At 46.2% G+C, this 21,585-nt stretch overlaps 1 protein-coding gene across 1 annotated transcript in view; it reads right to left on the bottom strand.

The window, feature by feature from the left end:
- The window catches only part of LOC140419216 (uncharacterized), a 222,947-nt gene that overhangs the window by 84,697 nt on the left and 116,665 nt on the right, over nucleotides 1-21,585 (bottom strand). The window lies entirely within an intron of this gene.

The raw sequence follows: 21,585 nt of genomic DNA, 5'->3' as shown, positions 1-21,585 counted from the left end.
GACTGTGGGTCACATATCAAGGGAAGCACCACTACTTTGAAACGGCGGATGAGGCGTGGACATTTATTGTTGAAGAGAAATTGGAATAAGCGGGTTATTAAAAAAGAACGTTTGAGACAAAGTGGTGGGGCGAATATGGGGGGCGAAGAGGGGGGAAAAATGGGGGGAGAGATGATTTTTATGTTGTTAATCCTGCGACCCAGTAACTTTTCTCTCTTCCACAGGTTGTGGGGGAGGGAGGAAGGGAGGTGGAGGAGCTGGGGGCATTGGCCATTGGGGGCGGGGCCAAAAGGGAAGCGCGGGCTTTGTTCCCGCGCTATGATAATTATGGCGGGAATAGGGTAGCAGGAAGGAGGGGGCGTCGCACGGTGCGAGCCGAGTTCACGGGGGAAGCCGAGGTCGGCCAGAGTTTGCTGACTTCTGGGAGCAACATGGGGGGTGCAACTACGCTAGTGGGGGATCTAGCGGGGGGGGGGGGGGTGGGAGGGGGGATTTACTGGGCTGCTGCTGCTGGGGAGAAGGGGGAGCTGGTATGGGGTGGGGTGGGCGGGACGGGAGGGCACCGCCTGGGGGGGACACAGCTGCGTGGGAACCGGGTGAGGAGCTGGATAAAAGGGGATGGCTAATCGACAAGGGGGGGGGGGTAAAGAGCCCCCCAACCCGGCTGATCACGTGGAATGTGAGAGGGCTGAACGGGCCGATAAAGTGGGCACGGGTACTCGCACACCTTAAGAAACTTAAGGCAGATGTGGTTATGTTACAGGAGACGCATTTGAAACTGATAGACCAGGTTAGACTACGCAAAGGATGGGTGGGGCAGGTGTTTCATTCGGGGCTAGATGCGAAAAATAGGGGGTGGCTATACTAGTGGGGAAGCGGGTAATGTTTGAGGCAAAGACCATAGTGGCGGATAGTGGGGGCAGATACGTGATGGTGAGAGTGGCAAATTACAGGGGGAGGCAGTGGTCTTAGTGAACGTATATGCCCCGAACTGGGATGATGCCAACTTTATGAGGCGCATGTTAGGACGTATCCCGGACCTAGAGGTGGGGAAGTTGGTAATGGGTGGAGATTTTAACACGGTGCTGGAACCACGGCTGGACAGATCGAGGTCCAGGACTGGAAGGAGGCCGGCAGCAGTCAAGGTGCTTAAAGATTTTATGGAGCAGGTGGGAGGAGTAGACCCATGGAGATTTAGCAGACCTAGGAGTAAGGAGTTTTCGTTTTTCTCCTATGTCCACAAAGTTTATTCGCGAATAGACTTTTTTGTTTTGGGAAGGGCGTTGATCCCGAAGGTGAGGGGGACGGAGTATACGGCTATAGCTATTTCGGATCACGCTCCACACTGGGTGGACTTGGAGATGGGGGAGGAAAAAGAACGGCGTCCACCCTGGGGAATGGACATGGGACTAATGGCGGATGAGGGGGTGTGTCTAAGGGTGATGGGGTGTATTGAAAAGTACTTGGAACTCAATGATAATGGGGAGGTCCAGGTGGGAGTGGTCTGGGAGGCGCTGAAGGCAGTGGTTAGAGGGGAGCTGATATCAATCAGGGCACATAAAGGAAAGCAGGAGAGTAGGGAACAGGAGCGGTTGCTGCAAGAACTTCTGAGGGTGGACAGGCAATATGTGGAGGCACCGGAGGAGGGACTGTACAGGGAAAGGCAAAGGCTACACGTAGAATTTGAGTTGCTGACAACGGGTACTGCAGAGGCACAGTGGAGGAAGGCACAGGGTGTACAGTACGAATATGGGGAGAAGGCGAGCAGGTTGCTGGCCCACCAATTGAGGAAAAGGGGAGCAGCGAGGGAAATAGGGGGAGTGAGGGATGAGGAGGGAGAGATGGAGCGGGGAGCGGAGAGAGTGAATGGAGTGTTCAAGGCATTCTATGAAAGATTATATGAAGCTCAGCCCCCGGATGGGAAGGAGAGAACGATGTGTTTTCTGGACCAGCTGGAATTTCCTAAGGTGGAGGAGCAGGAGAGGGTGGGACTGGGAGCACAGATCGAAATGGAGGAAGTAGTGAAAGGAATTAGGAGCATGCAGGTGGGGAAGGCCCCGGGACCGGATGGATTCCCAGTTGAATTTTACAGGAAATATGTGGACTTGCTCGCCCCGCTACTGATGAGAACCTTTAATGAGGCGAGGGAAAGGGGACAGCTGCCCCAGACTATGTCAGAGGCAACGGTATCGCTTCTCCTAAAGAAGGAAAAAGACCCGCTGCAATGCGGGTCCTATAGGCCTATTTCCCTCCTGAACGTAGCCGCTAAGACTCTGGCCAAGGTAATGGCAACGAGGATAGAGGATTGTGTCCCGGGGGTGGTCCATGAGGACCAAACTGGGTTTGTGAAGGGGAGACAGCTGAATACGAATATACGGAGGCTGCTAGGGGTAATGATGATGATGCCCCCACCAGAGGGGGAAGCGGAGATAGTGGTGGCGATGGATGCCGAGAAAGCATTTGATAGAGTGGAGTGGGATTATTTGTGGGAGGTGTTGAGGAGATTTGGCTTTGGAGATGAGTATATTAGATGGGTACAGCAGCTGTCTCGGGCCCCGATGGCGAGCGTGGCGAGCGTGGTCACGAATGGACGGGGGTCTGCGTATTTTCGGCTCCATAGAGGGACGAGGCAGGGATGTCCTCTGTCCCCATTATTGTTTGCACTGGCGATTGAGCCCCTGGCAATAGCATTGAGGGGTTCCAGGAAGTGGAGGGGAGTACTCAGGGGAGGAGAAGAACACCGGGTATCTCTGTATGCGGACGATTTGTTGTTGTATGTGGCGGACCCGGCGGAGGGGATGCCAGAGATAATGCGGATACTTGGGGAGTTTGGAGAATTTTCAGGATATAAACTGAACATGGGGAAAAGTGAGTTGTTTGTGGTGCATCCAGGGGAGCAGAGCAGAGAAATAGAGGACTTACCGTTGAGGAAGGTAACAAGGGACTTTCGCTACTTGGGGATCCAGATAGCCAAGAATTGGGGTACATTGCATAGGTTAAATTTAACGCGGTTGGTGGAACAGATGGAGGAGGACTTCAAGAGATGGGACATGGTATCCCTGTCACTGGCAGGGAGGGTGCAGGCGGTTAAAATGGTGGTCCTCCCGAGATTCCTCTTTGTGTTTCAGTGCCTCCCGGTGGTGATCACGAAGGCTTTTTTCAAAAGGATTGAGAAGAGTATCATGAATTTTGTGTGGGCCGGGAAGACCCCGAGAGTGAGGAAGGGATTTTTGCAGCGTAGTAGGGATAGGGGGGGGCTGGCACTACCGAGCCTAAGTGAGTACTACTGGGCCGCCAATATCTCAATGGTATGTAAGTGGATGGGAGAAGAGGAGGGAGCGGCGTGGAAGAGATTGGAGAGGGCATCCTGCAGGGGGACTAGCCTGCAAGCTATGGTGACGGCGCCGTTGCCGTTCTCACCAAAGAAATACACCACAAGCCCGGTGGCGGTGGCTACTCTGAAAATTTGGGGACAGTGGAGACGGCATAGGGGAAAGACGGGAGCCTCGGTGTGGTCCCCGATAAGAAATAACCATAGGTTTGCTCCGGGGAGAATGGATGGGGGATTTGGAACATGGCAAAGAGCAGGAGTAACACAATTGAGAGATCTGTTTGTAGATGGGACGTTTGCAAGTCTGGGAGCGCTGAACGAAAAATATGGGTTGCCCCAAGGGAATGCATTCCGGTATATGCAACTGAGGGCTTTTGCGAGGCAACGGGTGAGGGAATTCCCGCAGCTCCCGACGCAGGAGGTGCAAGACAGAGTGATCTCGAAGACATGGGTGGGGGACGGTAAGGTATCAGACATATATAGGGAAATGAGGGACGAGGGGGAGATTATGGTAGATGAGCTGAAAGGGAAATGGGAAGAAGAGCTGGGGGAGGAGATTGAGGAGGGGCTGTGGGCTGATGCCCTAAGTAGGGTAAACTCATCGTCCTCGTGTGCCAGGCTAAGCTTGATACAATTTAAGGTGTTACACAGGGCGCATATGACTGGAGCACGGCTCAGTAAATTTTTTGGAGTAGAGGATAGGTGTGCGAGATGCTCGAGAAGCCCAGCGAATCACACCCACATGTTCTGGTCATGTCCGGCACTACAGGGGTTTTGGGTGGGGGTGACAAAGGTGCTTTCGAAGGTGGTGGGGGTCCAGGTCGAACCAAGCTGGGGGTTGGCTATATTCGGGGTTGCAGAAGAGCCGGGAGTGCAGGAGGCGAAAGAGGCTGATGTTTTGGCCTTTGCGTCCCTAGTAGCCCGGCGCAGGATACTGTTGATGTGGAAGGAAGCCAAGCCCCCGGGTGTGGAGACCTGGATATATGACATGGCAGGGTTTAGAAAGCTGGAACGGATTAAGTTCGCCCTAAGGGGATCGGCTCAAGGGTTCACCAGGCAGTGGCAACCGTTCGTCGAATACCTCACAGAGAGATAGAGGGAATGGAAAAGAAGAACACAGCAGCAGCAACCCAGGGGGTGGGGGGGGTGGGAGGAACCAGAAGGACTCTCAGGCTCTCAGGGATGTTAGTGTATAAGTATAATATGTATAGGTTGTTGTTATAGGTAATTGTATACTGGACTGCTGAATTGTATTTTTGGAGAGTATTTATTTTGGACAATGGCAGTTGCCATTTAGTTTTGTTTTGTTTTTTAATTTTGATGTTGTTTATATATTATTTATTTTTTGTTTAAAAAACTGGCCATTGTTATTTATATTGTTATATTACTGTGTAAAAGATACACAATGTACTGTTATGGTTGGCCAAAAATTTTGAATAAAATATATTTTAAAAAAAAAATACAGAAAACCTTCACAATGTCTTTATTGTGGTAAAACAGGATATTGGATGAAATCATGTTGTTACATAGAATTTTTTTAGATTTCACAGAATTTACAGTGCAGAAGGAGGCCATTTGGCCCATCAAGTCTGCACCGGCCCTTGGAAAGAGCACCCTACCCAAGCCCACACCCCCACCCTATCCCCATAACCCAGCAACCCCAATTTTGGACACTAAGGGCAATTTACCATGTCCAATCCACCTAACCTGCACATCTTTGGACTGTGGGAGGAAACCGGAGCACCCGGAGAAAACCCACGCACACAGGGGAAGAACGTGCAGACTCCGCACAGGCAGTGACCCAAGCCAGGAATCGAACCTCGGACCCTGGAACTGTTAAACAATTGTGCTAACCATTATGCTACCGTGTTACAAACAAGACGACTAAAGAAATAATAGTTCTGGTATCAATCCGCCTATGAAATGTCCAATAACTCATACAATATGTTTCTGCCCCGTAGCCGGCCATGTCATGCGTACACAGGACACGCCCAGGGTTGCGTACCAACAAGACGTACAGGGAACCTAGGCCCCTCCAGCCGTTCCCACGCAGGGATGCACGCAATGACGACAATGAAATGACTGACATGTTCAACAGCTTAGCCGCAATACAAAGACGTGCTCTGCTTGAAGCTTCAAAAAACTAATGGACCCCACTCTTGGTGATTCTTTTCGTATTTCATTGCATGCACTGCTTGAACAGAAAAAGGATGGATTATATATTTCACTAAGAGTGGGAGGATATAATATTGATTTTCTTTTTGATACTGGCGCTGAACTTACCTGTGTTACTCAAGACTATGCTGATTTATTTCCCCTAAATGCAGGAAAGATTAACGCTTTTGCAGCAAGGGGAGATTCTTTTACCCTCCGAAAGACTGAACCAATGCTGTTAGAATTTGGACCACATCCAAATAGTAAAAGGAGATTGGATATCATCCGACACAAAAACATCTTTCTAAAATTTAATTTCAAAAGTTTAATTGAAAGGACTAAATCATGGCAGGACAGCTCCAAGGCACGGTCTGCTCCTCTTGCTCCATGTGGCAGACTGGGGACAGTTCCAGTCCCCAGGGTCAACATGTGTGCAGGAAGTGTCTCCAGTTACAGCTCCTGGAAGCTCGAGTTTCAGAGCTGGAGCGGCAGCTGGAGATACTGTGGAGCATCCGCGAGTCGGAGAGCATCGTGGATAGCACGTATAGAGAGGTGGTCACACCGCAGGCTCAGACTCTCCAGGTAGGAAGGGAATGGGTGACCACCAGACAGAGCAAGAGATCGAGGCAGGTAGTGCAGAAATCTCCTGTGGCCATTCCCTGCAGAACTGCTTTGGATACTGTTGAGGGGAATGGCCTCTCGGGAAAACAACAGCCAAACACGTGGCACCACAGTTGGTTCTGCTGCAGAGGGGAGGGGTGATAAGTGTGACAGTGCAATAGTTATAGGGGATTCGATTGTATGGGGAACAGACGGGCGTTTCTGTGGCCACAAATGAGACTCCAGGATGGTATGTTGCCTCCCTGGTGCTGGGGTCAAGGATGTCTCAAAGTGGGTCCAGGACATTCTGGAGGGGAAGGGTGAACAGCCAGTGGTCGTGGTACACATTGGTACAAATGACATAGGTTAAAAAAGGTTAAAAAAGGGATGAGATCCTAAAAGCAGAATACAGGGAGGTAGGAAGGAAGTTAAGAAATCAGACCTCGAAGGTAGTGATCTCAGGATTACTACCGATGCTATGTGCTGGTTAGAGTAGAAATGACAGGATATATAGGATGAATACATGGCTGAAGGGATGGTGTCAGGGGGAGGGTTTCAGATTCCTGGGTATTGGGACCGGTTCTGGGGGAGGTGGTACAAACTGGACGGGTTACACCTGGGCAGGACTGGAACTGATGTCCTTGAGGGGGCTATTTGCTAGAGCGGTTGGGGAGTGCTTAAACTAACGTGGGCGGGGGATGGGAACCGGTGCAGGACGTCGGAAAGTAGTAAAACAGGGACAGAAACAAAAGGCAGTAAGGGGGAAAGTGTAAGGCAGAGAAGCCATCGTCAAAAATCAAAAAGGGCGACAGTACAAGGAACAGTGACTATGGGGAGCTCAGTGAATAGGCCCTTAATACTAAAAGCAATAAAACAGGAAGTAAAAACATAAATGGAAAGCAACGCGGCAGATTGTTACATGAAGATATGGGTTCAACGACAAGGAAAATTAGGAGAAAAGTTAAGAGGAAAAATAACTTAGGCGAGGTTACTGATCAAGGTGTTAAGATTCAAAACAGAGGTAAAAAAGCCAACAGTAGTGTACTTAACCTGAATGCTCATACTGTTCGGAATAAGGTAAATGAGTTGATGGCGCAAATCATCGTGAATGACTATGGTTTAGTGGCCATTACTGAAACATGGTTAAAGGATGGTCACGACTGGGAGTTAAATATCCAAGGGTATCAAACTATTCGGAAGGACAGAGTGGATGGTAAGGGAGGTGGTGTAGCTCTGTTATTTAAGGATGACATCCAGGCAACAGTAAGGGATGACATCGGTGTTATGGAGGATCAGGTTGAATCCATTTGGCTGGAAATCAGGAATAGTAAGGCGAAAAAGTCACTGATAGGAGTAGTCTATGTAGTGATCTCTGTTGGTGTATGTACACAAGGGGTTTATGTGTAACTAGCAGCACCACATGATCACTAGAGGATCGGACCAACAGGGGTATAAAAAGCAGCCACACTGGGTGTCTTGCTCTCTCTCTCAGGTGTACTGTGGACAGGGTAATATCAGAAAAGTTTAGATAGTTAGTGGAGTTAAGTTTAGTTATTGTTGTTAAATCTTGTTCACCTTATCCCTAGTTTCCAAGTTAAGATAAAGAACTCATGCACTTATTGTTAGAGTTACTCAATAAATCTTTGTTGTTACTGGACGAGTTTGAGTCTTCTTCAACTAGATTCAGAGGACCTCACCATCAACCAAGGATTGAGTAACACATGTTATCGACCACTCAGGTAACACCACATGGTACCAAGGAGTGTTGGCCTTAACGACAAAAACAGAAACTAGCTAGATTAGGTTCGACAATTAAAAAAGAGATGAGAAAAAAAAAATTTGGATAAGATATTCGGCCGAGGAAAGCATTGCTACACTCGGATCTCTCGGGCACAAACTGGAAAAATTGAGTCACTTCCAGCTCCAGAACACCTCAGAACCTCTGGTAATCTCTAGTATAATTGGAAAATTTTCCTACAACAATTTAATCTGTTTCTGGAAATTAAGGACATGATCGCTGCGCCAGATTCCAAAAAAATAGCATACCTCTTAGCTGCGGCAGGGAAACCAGCCATGGAGATATATAATTCATTTACCTACGCGGAAGGACAAGGATAAGTGGGACATAATTATAAGAAAATTCGACATCCACTGCAAATCGGAGGTTAATGAGATATTTGAACGCTTTAAATTCACCAGGCGTATACAAAGACCAGGAAAATCGTTCAACAGTTTTGTCACTGGCTTAAAGCTGTTGGCCCGATCCTGTAATTATGAGAACCTCCATGACTCCCTCATCAGGGACCAACTTGTCAGTGGCATCTCTGATGATGGACTCAGAAAATCTCTCCTGAAGCACAAAAACCTTACTCTGGAAATGGCCATACAAAAATGCTCTGCTCACGAAAACACTGAAGCACAATATCAACGCTGCGCGAACGTGGCGGGACACCGTCATGACGTGTCCTAACTGCGGAAGCGCCCACTTAAAAGGGCAATGTCCAGCTTTCGGCAAACAGTCGTATGTATGTCCTATGTTTCTCCGTGTATGGACCTATCTGTCTGGACTGTATGCAGAAAAATACTTTTCACTGTACCTCGGTACATGTGACAATAAATCAAATTCAATTCAATTCAGGTGTGGAAGATACAATCACAATGCATTCAAATGTCGAGCTGTGCTATAGATGACTTCCACGGTACAAAAACTAAGGCCCGGCGACGTTAGGAACGTGGCATCTATGGAACGCAAACCAATATATAGTGATTACCTGTCAGAACATGATGACCTAGCCTATGATGACTCATACGCTGTTGACATGGTTGCAGCAACTGAAGAACCTTACGTCACCACACCTCATCCGAAATGCCCGAGAGTAAACAACAAGGGTTTTAAAGTTTCTAAAAAATATATATATATTTTATATTTTCCCCAACGACAGAATGAAGCCCGAGCCTCCACTCACAGTTAAAGCTCACTGTCGCAACACCCTGGAACATGCAGTTTGCAAGACCCAAAGAGAGCACAATGACAAATCCATAGCAAAAGATTTGTTCATTGACGATGATTACTCAGGAGATGAGTTCCTCATTGGACGAATAGAGCACCATGACACATCGTCGACAAGAAGCGATGATTTGCTCGCTGACGAATGCCACTCAGCCATGGATCAGTTCTCTGGATCTAATGGTCATTGCAACAGCAACATGGGTGCCAAGTTCAATACGAATCTCATGGTGGAGGAATCCAGTACCATGACGACATGGCAGCTCGTCGATACAGTGGGTGACAGCCACATGCCAAATATCCTAGAAGAAGGCGACGTCACGCAGAGAGCACAGGTCGACTCCACTGAGGGAGTGATACCAGCCTCCATAGCGAGCTCATTGACAGACTCCAGAATGGACGCAATCAAAGACTGTGAAGCGACAGCCGTGAACGAGGAAGACTATGACGGTCTATCTGCCTTATAGGAGCAGCCAGCAGCAGACTATGAAAGTCTACCCAGTTCATGTCACCACCGAGAAGACATTAAATGTCTACCCACTGTCGATAAAAACAGTGACAAAGTGATCACACTAGGCAGACAAGGTATGCAAGATTACAGCGAGACTGACAGAGCTCAGCTCGCATGTACAGATACGCTCATCGAAAAATTGGCTACTGACACGAACACCTTTAAGTATGACTCAAATAATAAACATGGTGAGGAAATGAACAGACAGGCATGGCACGAATGCTTGATGGGTAATTAGGCCAAGTCAGGAGTGATTCTTGCTGGAGGGGAGTGAGGAGCTAGGTTGTCGGACTTTGCAAAGATTCCTGCCTAGTGCTTGCAAAGAAGTGCAGTTCTGCAGCTGTGGAATTCTGAGAATGTATGACGCAGGGTGGGTAGACACTGAGTCGCTCTGTTGAAGACAGATACTGGCAAAAGACCGTTAGACAAAAGGAATGTAAGAAGAACCTATCGGAACCCTATAGTTGCCAAGTTATCTTATTTGGTCATGTTAAGAAGTTAAGAAGAACCTATGGGAACCCTATAGTTGCCAAGTTACCTTATTTGGGCATGTATGAAACCTCATTCAATTTACTGAGAAGATAACAATGTATATGTGGAAGCATGTTCGTTTTTTTACTTACTTTGGTGGATTCGACAGATGTCCGCCGGCGAGCCGCGCAAATAAAGTAACTAATTTTACCTGCAATTCCGACTCAGTATATTTACTGAACCAGACTGAGGGCAAAAAGAACGCAAATTCTCAATGGTACAGTCAGTGAGCAAAACCGCAACAACAATACCAACAGCGGTATCAACAGAGACAGAAATCACACAAACCACACCAATGAAACAATGACCTGCACATCATATCACAACTCCACACATAAGTGACAATGTTCCAGTACTGTTCAAAACAGGAGTAAGACTACAAACTTTACATTCCATGACAACAGATCTTGTGATTTTGTATCTGCGCCGCAGCAATCAACCAACCCAGTTTGCAAAAAAGATGACATACGGAGTCAATACCGCAAGCACAAAAGAAAGTCTGGTACTGACAACAAACTACTTCGACCATTCCGATATCTCGTGATGTGCTCACATACACACATAAACACTGACGGTGTTCACAACGAATTGACAACATCAACACTGCCACCTCAACGACAGAAGAAATCAACCCACCTGATCAAATTCATACAGTCTGGACTCTCACATTTTTTTCGTTAAGATTGGACTTTTTAAAGATTGATTGACCATCACATACTGTACACAGTGTTATTTGTATTGTCTGTCCCCAGTTGACTGTTCAATTTTCTATACACCATACTGAAAATCTGTAACACACGAAAAAGAGGGGGATGTAGTGATCTCTGTAGGTGCATGTACACAAGGGGTTAATGGGTAAATAGCAGCACCACATGATCACTAGAGGGCCGGACCAACAGGGGTATAAAACGCAGCAACACCGGGTCTCTCGCTCTCTCTGTCTTGAGTGTACTGTGAACAGAGTAATATCAGAATAGTTTAGATAGTGGAGTTACGTTATTGTTGTTAAATCTTATTCACCTTATCCCTAGTTTCCAAGTTAAGGTAAAGAACTCATGCACTTATTGTTATAGTTACTCAATAAATCTTTGTTGTTACTGGACGAGTTTGAGTCTTGTTCAACAAGATTCAGAGGACCTCACCATCAACCAAGGATTGAGTAACACGTGTTATCGACCATGCAGGTAACTCAACAGTTCCTTTACAGTCTCATATCTGATTGATCTCGGCCTCTCTATCTTTGTCTGATTGAAATAGTTCAAATTTTAACAGTAAGTGGGTTAATTTTTTATGAAAAAACTTTATTTTCTCTTATATTTAATAATTCTTCGATTTTTATGTGGTATTCATTCCTTGTTTCTTCATATTTTTTAAAAATAAAACAACTCTTATATAAAGCTTTTAAACGTATATAATAATTTAATTTTTTCTGTTTTCTCCTCAGGATGAATATCAGCATTAATCCACTTTCTCCTCGAAAAAACATTTTCTCCTCAACAGTCAAAATTATCTATAAAATGATACAAGCCATGCATCACCTAATACCACTCAAAGTGGATAACCCCTAAAAGTATTAAAGAATTATCAAAGATATTAATTGATTCAATTCGACCCATAGGGGTGACCACTGAAATAATTACAAAATTATTAATGCAAACAATTGGGCCCAAAACACTAAAATGATTCTAATTGATCACTACACAACAAATTTAAAAATATTGCTCGATAAATTAGAAAAAATTGACAATAGGGACAAATTACAAGAAGCATTCTCCAGAGCAAAACAAGGTATAAAATAAACTTTGAAGATAATTCCAAATCCAAAATAATTTAAAAAAACAAAACATACATTTTCAATTCAAAAATGGACCTACCACCTCAGGAGACAAACACAACACCATGACTTCTCCTGTGACCCAACAGAGTAGTTCAGATTTTGAGGATTTCATCACAATTCCTCAATATAAGACCTCAAAAAACATAATTCCTAAGAATTCATCAACGTCATTGAAAATGGCGAACAAAACATTTAATTCCGGATGTGATGGCTTCATTTATTTCTTCGAATTCAATTACTCGTCACAGTCACATAGTTTCACCACCATCAGGATGCACCAATCTGTACCGCAGATATGAACCGATTGGCAGCCCCGGCCCAGGCACAAACATGGTCTACACAGCTGACACCCAATTGAAAATAAAAAATGGTTATTAGTTCAAAAAAAATCCACACTGGCCATAGGTGACTCCAATCTCTCCAAAATTAATAGTTGTCCAGTCACCAACATCCAATTCGACTGTTTCCCTCGAGCCAAATTTATCCATAGTATATCCATTTTAAATAAACTAAAACATTACCCCAAAATACACAGGATATTTTCAAATGGTATTTTTAACCGGACACAGAGCTACTACTGCGATTAAACAACTCCAAATACTATTAAAAGTAGCAAAACAGAAATTCCCAAAAACAAAACTCTTCATCACTGAACTAAATTACAGCCAGTCTCCCCAAAAAGCAAATGGAGACAATTGTCGCCCAAATCAATTCACCAGGAGGAAAATGTTCATCCCAAGTATACCGAATGAGCTTTTCAAGTGTCACTTAACAACATACATTGGACAAGTGACACTGCCATTGCAATCTTAAACAACTGGATAAAATAACATACAACCCGAAAACAAACAACAATTAAATTATTTTTAACCCTGGGACTAGCCCTCAGTCCCCTGATGGTTTTAGTAGTTCCGACCTTATCCCAAACCTCAATGACTCCTACCTTTATCCTAATTTATTTTAACCCCTTACTTAATATACGTCTACAGCTTAGATGTCTTAATGCTAATTTTTTTCCAAATTTTAATTTTTTGTTTTGAATTTTTAACCTTTTACTTTCCATGGGATATACATAGTTTTCCAGGGTGGCAGTACGGCACACAAGTATAGGAGGTTTTTCTGGTAACCATTGGCAAAGACAGTTGTAACAAGGTTTTCTGCAGCTGGTGTTTGGCAGTTTGCCAGCAGGTTCCAGACACAATCAGGAGCCACTGGCTTTGTCAAGTTCTCCACAATTTGAGGCATTTCTCAGAACAGCTTTGCTATTTTTTACTTTTTTTGAGGTAAATCCATTTCAATAATTGAATACTTTTTCATAGTTGTAAGATTTATCCACCTAATTTGATTTTTTAAGGATATTTTAAATTTGGAAATTGGTGCTACACACTTAGTGAGAGGAAGGCTCTTGGTGGACGAAAAACAGTCCCCTGAGGAGCAGTATTGTCTGCGAAACATGTAGGGACCAAAGTTTGCCTAAAAACAGGTTTTAGTAGCCCACATAAAGAACTGTACTCTCTACTTTGATGCAGGTAGCACATTTTAAAATTCTGTAGTTTTTTTAATGTAAAAAAAACTTGGAACATTTACAAAGGACGATTCCCATCGCTAAACAATCGAGGGTTAGTCTACCTTCCGATTCAAAATTTCAACAGGACAACTCTTCAGGTAGCATTTTTCAATTCAAATATTTTTACTAAAAATAAAAATAAAGTCAAAATCAAAAAACGATTCCTTCCGCGAGACAGTCGAGTATTAGACTACCATCTGATCCAAAATTTCAACAGGACCACTTTCCAGGTACATCGCAATTTGTTAGAGAAAAACTCCTATTTGATTATCTTATATTTATTAATTTGTTTCTTAAAGTTCCTTTAGTCTCACATCTGATTGATCTCAGGCTCTCTATCTTTATCACATTAAAATAGCTTAAAGTGTAATAATAATTGAATTAATATTGATATATATATTTTTTAATAATGGTTGAGTTTGGATTGCATTCATTCTCGTTTTTTTCATAATTTTTTTAATAGGAAATTAATATTACTCACAGAAAACATTTAAAATTTTATGAGAAATTAATTTTTTCTGTTTCCTTCTAAGGATGAAAACCACCATTCTTCCTACTCAAGAAAATATTGGTTCAACAACCAAAATTATATATAAAATGCTACAATCTATGCATCATCTTACAATTATCTTGATCAATTAGGCCAGTGGGCCGACGAATGGCAGATGGAGTTTAATTTAGATAAATGTGAGGTGATGCATTTTGGCAGATCGAATCAGGCCAGGACCTACTCAGTTAATGGTAGGGCGTTGGGGAGAGTTATAGAACAAAGAGATCTAGGAGTACAGGTTCATAGCTCCTTGAAGGTGGAGTCGCAGATGGACAGGGTGGTGAAGAAGGCATTCGGCATGCTTGGTTTCATTGGTCAGAACATTGAATACAGGAGTTGGGACGTCTTGTTGAAGTTGTACAAGACATTGGTACGGCCACACTTGGAATACTGTGTGCAGTTCTGGTCACCCTATTATAGGAAGGATATTATTAAACTGGAAAGAGTGCAGAAAAGATTTACTAGGATGTTGCCGGGACTTGATGGTTTGAGTTATAAGGAGAAGCTGGATAGACTGGGACTTTTTTCCTTGGAGCGTAGGAGGCTTAGGGGTGATCTTATAGAGGTCTATAAAATAATGAGGGGCATAGATAAAGTAGATAGTCAACATCTTTTCCCAAAGGTAGGGGAGTCTAAAACTAGAGGGCATAGGTTTAAGGTGAGAGGGGAGAGATTCAGAAGGGCCCAGAGGGGCAATTTCTTCACTCAGAGGGTAGTGAGTGTCTGGAATGGGCTGCCAGAGGTAGTAGTAGAGGCGGGTACAATTGTGTCTTTTAAAAAACATTTAGATAGTTACATGGGTAAGATGGGTATAGAGGGTTATGGGCCAAGTGCGGGCAACTGGGACTAGCTTAATGGCAAAAACTGGGCGGCATGGACTGGTTGGGCCAAAGGGCCTGTTTCCATGCTGTAAACTTCTATGATTCTATGATTCTAATAGAAGGCGATATCCCCCAAAGTATCAAAAAATTGTCAAAAACATTAATTAATTCAATCCGACCCATAGGAGTCACCCCTGAAATAAGTACAAAATTGATTACTAATGCAAACAATTGGGCCCAAAATACTCAAATAATTCTAATGGACCATGATATAACAAATTTAAAAATACTACTTAATAAATTAGAAAAAATTGATAATAAGGATAGATCACAAGAAGCATTCTGCACAGCAAAAAGATGGTAAAAAAAAACTTCAAGGAAAATGCTAATTTCGATATAATTCAAAAAACCCAAAATTTCATTTTCAACTCAAACATAAACGTATCACCCAAGGATACTGACATCATTGATTCACCTAAGACACAGGACATGGATTCAGATTTCCAGAATACAAAGCCTCGTCACAACAACAGGATTTCACCCTCACCAGTAGTTCCAACTTGTACCGCATATCTCAACCCCGATTATCTCAACCCATTAACAGCTCCGGTCCAGGCACAATCATGGATCGACACAATTGATAGCCCAATTGAAAAGAAAACCAATGCTATACAAACACCAAAAAAGGACTTACCCACTGTGGTGATATGCATCACTGTAAATGCACAAGGGGTTAATGTAAATACACGTAGACTAGATAGACACTAGAGGGAGCACCAGAGACATGACACACAGACATTCAACCAATAGGTCAGTAAGACAGGACACAACCAATGGGCATTCAAGATACACACAGAGGTGACACTATCACAGGGGGGCATTACACCATCCATATAAAAGGACACAGCACACATGATCTTCCTCTTTCCAGTGGAGACACTCAGTGAGTACAGACACAGGGTTGATTGAACACCACACCCACCATGTGGATTGTAGCAGACTGGTTCATCAGTCTGAGTAGCTATAGAAGGATTAATAGTAGTCGAATCCAAGTAGGAGAATTGTCAATGGTTTAATAAACATGTTAAAGCTATCTCCAAGTCTGAACCTTCCTTTGTCAGAGTGCACATTAAGGAAGCTGCTTATGCTATGTCAAGAGCACAACAAAACACCCACTACCACAAATAACACAACCACACATATCACATCGCAACACCCCCATACATATTACAAAAATAAAAAATGGCTTAGTCCCAAAAAATCCATTCTAATCATAGGAGACTCCAATCTGTCCACAAATAAGAGTTGTCCAATCCCTAACATTTAATTTGACAGCTTTCCCCGAGCTAAATTCATCCACATTACTTCCATTCTAAATAAATTAAAATTCCATCCCATAGTAAACACAATTATATTTTCAATTGGCATTTTTAACCGTACGCAGAGAGCTACCACTGCAATCAAACAATTACAAATTCTTTCAAAAGTAGCCACACAAAAATTCCCCGAAACTAAAATCTTTATCACGGAAATTAATTATAGCCAGAGTCTTCCAAAAAAACAAATACAGACAATTATCACCCTAAGTGAATTTATTAGAAAAAAATGTTTTATCCCACGTATATCAAATGTGGTGAAAATATTCACCATAATAAGTTTTCTGTATAGTACTGTGGCCTATGGCTAGGGAATGGTAATATGATCCCCGTCCATGTATTGTACCGGAACCCTGGTGGGCTCCGCCCCCCCCCCCGGGGCAGTATATAGACCTGCCGCCTGTGGGCGGTGCTCACTGTTACAGCAGTCACAGGCCGGCAAGTTCTTGGCTAATAAAGCCTATGTTCACTCGTTCTCATCATCTTGTAGTGAATTGATGGTACCTCAATTTATTATCCAAAGACATCATGATGGAAGCCGCTCTGAAGCCTGATAAACTAGAACTCGCGCACGAGCAGCAGAAGCTAAGGAAATCTTCACCCACTGGCTGCGCTGTTTTGAGGCCTACCTCGACTCCTCTGAAACGCTTCCCTCCGACGCCCTCAAGCTGCGCCTGCTCCACGCCCGGGTGAGCCACCGAATCTCGGGTATGATTGAGGACGCAGTAACCTGCAAAGCGGCGGTCGCGATTCTAAAGAGACAGTTCGTGAAGCCCGTGAGCGAAGTGTTCGCGCGGCTCCTCCTCACTTCCCGCCATCAACGCTCCGGGGAATCGCAGGATGAGTATCTAGAGAACCTGACACTACTCGCCTGCAACTGCAACTACAGGGATGTGAAGGCCGATGGGCACATGAAGCTGATGATCCGGGACGCCTACGTGGCTGGGGTCCGGTCTAACTACGTTCGGCAGCAACTGCTGGAAAACGGGGCCACTGATCTACAGGACACGGTAAAACTAGCCACCTGGTTAGAGGCGGCCTACCAGAGCGTCAGCGCGTTCCTGGTGGACCCAGCGAACCCCTCATGGGCACCACAGACAGGGCCTTCGCAAGACCAGACTACATCCCAGGTTTCTGCCGCGCGGCTGCCCGTTCAGCCCGGGGGACCGTCTTGCTACTTCTGCATTCAGGGCCAACACCCCCGGCAGCATTGCCCAGCCCGCAGCGCGACATGCAGCAAAAAGGGACATTTTGCTAGAGTCTGTCTGGCCCGATCCAAAGCCCCGAAGTCAAAAGCTTACCAGGCCCGATCCACGGACTCACAGGCCCACAGACTCAACAAAGTGGCTGCGTTACTACTGATACCATCCCCTTCAGATGCGTCATCCGCCTCGTGCAGCTCGTGGGGGGCGCCATCTTTAACTCAGCCCGACACGTGCGACCCATGGGGGCGGCCATATTCAACACCAACAGACACATGCGACCGATGGGGTGACCATCTTGGTCGCCATCTTTAACTCAGCCCGACACGTGCGACTCGTGGGGGCCGCCATCTTGTGACCCCGATACCTCCGACTACGCAGACTACCTGCAGCTCGGCGCAGTGACCCTCAACCAAGTCACGGCCAAAACATCTGAAGAATTTGATGATGGCTATCCGGGTCAATGGGCGCGAGCCCCCCTGTCTTATCGACTCCGAGAGTACAGAGAGCTTCGTCCATCCCGACACAGTAAGGCGCTGCTCCCTCCACATCTACCCCGCGTCCCAGACAATCTCCCTTGCCTCCGGATCCCGATCGGGACAGATCCGGGGGTACTGTGTCGTGAACCTCACGATACCGGGCGCTGAGTACTCCCATTTTAAACTGTGTGTCCTCCCTCACCTCTGAGCCCCCCCCCCCACTGCTTGGACACGGCTTCCAATGCAGTCACCGAAGCTTGACCCTAAAGTTCGGCGGACTCCTAGCCCCTCTCACTGTATGTAGCCTTGCGACCCTTAAGGTCACCCCCCCTTCACTCTTTGCGAACCTCAGCCCCGACTGTAAGCCCGTCGCCACCAGGAGCAGGCGGTACAGTGCACAAGACATGATTTTTATCAAGTCGGAGGTCCAGCGACTCGAGGGAGGGGGTCATCGAGGCCAGCAACAGCCCCTGGAGAGCACAAGTGGTGGTTGTCAGGACCCGGGAAAAGAATCGGATGGTTGTGGACTACAGCCAGACCATAAACCGGTTCACGCAACTTGATGCGTCCCCCCTCCCCCGCATAGCGGAGATGGTCAACCAGATCGCACAGTACCAGGTGTTCTCCATGGTAGATCTGGTGTCTGCCTCCCACCCGCTCCCGATCCACCCGGAAGATCGCCACTACACTGCTTTTGAAGCAGCCGGCCGACTCTTCCACTTCCTCAGGGTCTCTTTCGGGGTCTCGGTCTTCCAGAGAACGATGGACTGAATGGTGGACCAGTACGCCTGTCACACCCGTACTTGGACAATGTTACCATCTGCAGCCATGATCAGCAGGACCAATGACGCCAACCTTCAGAGGTTCCTCCAGACCACCCAATCCCTCAACCTCACATATAACAAGGCTAGCCATCCTCAACTATGTCGTGGAAAACGGGGTCCTAGGGCCCGACTCTGACCACATGTGCCCCCTCATGGAACTTCCCCTTCCCCACAGCCACAAGGCCCTTAAACGCTGCCTGGGGCTATTCTCCTATTACGCACAGTGGGTCCCCAACTATGCGGACAAAGCCCGCCCACTTATCAAAGACACTATATTCCCCCCGACGGCTGAAGCCCGCTCGGCCTTCAGCCGCATCAAGGCCGATATCACTAAGGCCGCGATGCACGCGGTGGACGAGTCCGTCCCCTTCCAGGTAGGGAGCGATGCGTCAGACGTCGCCCTGGCCGCGACCCTCAACCAGGCGGGCAGGTCAGTAGTCTTCTTTTCTAGAACCCTCCATGCGTCCGAGATTCGACACTCCTCTGTCGAGAAGGAAGCGCAAGCCATTGTGGACGCTGTGCGGCATTGGAGGCAGTACCTAGCCGGTAGGAGGTTCACCCTCGTTACCGACCAACGGTGGGTAGCCTTTATGTTCGACAATGCACAACGGGGCAAAATTAAAAACGACAAAATCTTGAGGTGGAGGATCGAACTCTCCACCTATACTTACGATATCAAGTATCGTCCTGGGGAGCTCAACGAGCCCTCAGATGCCCTGTCCCGCCGCACATGCGCCAGTGCGCAAGATGACCGACTTCAGGCTATCCACAATGACCTCTGTCACCCGGGGGTCACTCGGCTTATTCACTTTATTAAGGCCCACAAGCTGCCCTACTCCTCCGAGGAGGTCAGGGCCATGACCAGGGATTGCCAAGTCTGCGCAGAGTGCAAACGCACTTCTACCGGCCAGACAAGGCCCACCTGGTAAAGGCCTCCCGACCCTTTGCGCGCCTCAGTAACGACTTCAAAGGGCCCCTCCCTTCCACCAACCGCAATATATACTTCCTGACCGTCATTGACGAGTACTCCCGCTTCCCCTTCGCTATCCCATGTCCCAACATGACCTCGGCCGCTGTTATAAAGGCACTGCACAGCATTTTCACCTTGTTTGGTTTCCCTGCATACGTCTACAGTGACCCGGGCTCCTCTTTCATTAGTGATGAGCTGCGTCAGTACCTGCTCAGTAAGGGCATCCCCTCGAGCAGGACTACAAGCTACAACCCGCAAGGAAACGGGCAGGTGGAAAGGGAGAACGCAACGGTATGGAAGGCTGTTCTTCTTGCCCTTCGGTCTAGAAGTCTCCAGATTCCCCACTGGCAGGAGGTCCTCCCCGATGCGCTCCACTCCATTAGATCGCTCCTCTGCACAGCCACGAACGAGACCCCTCACGACCGTTTGTTTGTCTTCCCTAGGAAGTCCATCTCCGGGGTCTCACTTCCAATCTGGCTGACAACTCTGGGACCTGTCCTTCTCCGGAAGCATATGAGGAGCCATAAGACCGACCCCCTGATCGAGAGGGTCCAGCTGTTGCACGCCAACCCCCAATATGTCTATGCCGCACACGAAGACGGACGGCAAGATACGGTCTCCCTCCGGGACCTGCCGCTCGATGGTTCCCATGTCAACGCGCCCCCCTCCCCACCGCCTACCGCCACCCCGCGAATCCCTAACGCCCCTCTGGGGCTCCTGTACTGTCCCGCACCTACATTGCCGCCATCCACCACCCCCCTGCCTACCCCCACCCCTCAACCGTCGCCGACATGCCGGACCAAAGCTCCAGACAACACGCTCTCGGAGTCAACAACTACAACGCCCGTACCCGCCACACCGCCAGAGCTGAGGAGGTCCAAAAGAACAATCCGGCCTCCAGACAGACTGAACGTAGGATGACCCCACTTCACCCCTGCTGGACTTCATTTTTAACAAGGGGTGAATGTGGTGAATGTATTCACCATAATATAAGTTGTCTGTATAGTATTGTGGCCTATGGCCAGGGAATGGTAATATGATCTCCTTCCATGTATTGTACCGGAACCCTGGTGGGCTCCGCCCCCCCCCCCCCCCCCCCGGGGCAGTATATAGGCCTGCCACCTGTGGGCGGCACTCATTGTTACAGCAGTCACAGGCAGGCAAGTTCTTGGATAATAAAGCCTATGTTCACTCGTTCTCATCGTCTTGTAGTGAATTGATGGTACCTCATCAAACAAAGTTTTTAATGTGTCACATAACAAGGTAACCTGGACAGATGACACTGCCACAGCTATCCTTAATAATTGGTTAAAATATATTTAAATTAATTAACATACAACCCAAAAACCAACTCAAAAACAAATAATTTATTTTTTAACCCTAATCTGACCCTTAAACTAACCCCCAATCCCCTTCTATTTTCCATGGGACATAGTGTTCTTTAAAGTAACAATATTATACACAAGTATAGGAATATACTACAGTAACCATTGGTAAAAACAACCGTTTTATATGGCAATCTTAATTAACAGTAAATAGAAATCATCCCCCAATGGAAGAAAACCTAGCTACTTGACATAGTAGCCCGAGGTAAAAAACGGGGAACAAGAATATGTAGATGTATTTATATTACATTTTGTTCCTGTAAATGAATGAGTTCTTACTGACAATTTAGTGAAAATGTTAACAAAAAAATTTATTTTTCTGAAATATATTAAAAATAGTCTAAAATCCTTAACTGCCATTTATTTCAATATTCCTGATTATATGTATTTCTGATTTAAATATTTCAATTGACAATTTTTAAAGGTACCTTGACGTTGCT

Source organism: Scyliorhinus torazame, chromosome 5, assembly GCF_047496885.1.
Source record: "Scyliorhinus torazame isolate Kashiwa2021f chromosome 5, sScyTor2.1, whole genome shotgun sequence".
NCBI classification, from domain to species: domain Eukaryota; kingdom Metazoa; phylum Chordata; class Chondrichthyes; order Carcharhiniformes; family Scyliorhinidae; genus Scyliorhinus; species Scyliorhinus torazame.
The sequence above is the reverse complement of the archived record's forward strand: the minus strand, read 5'-3'. Positions and strand labels throughout refer to the sequence as shown.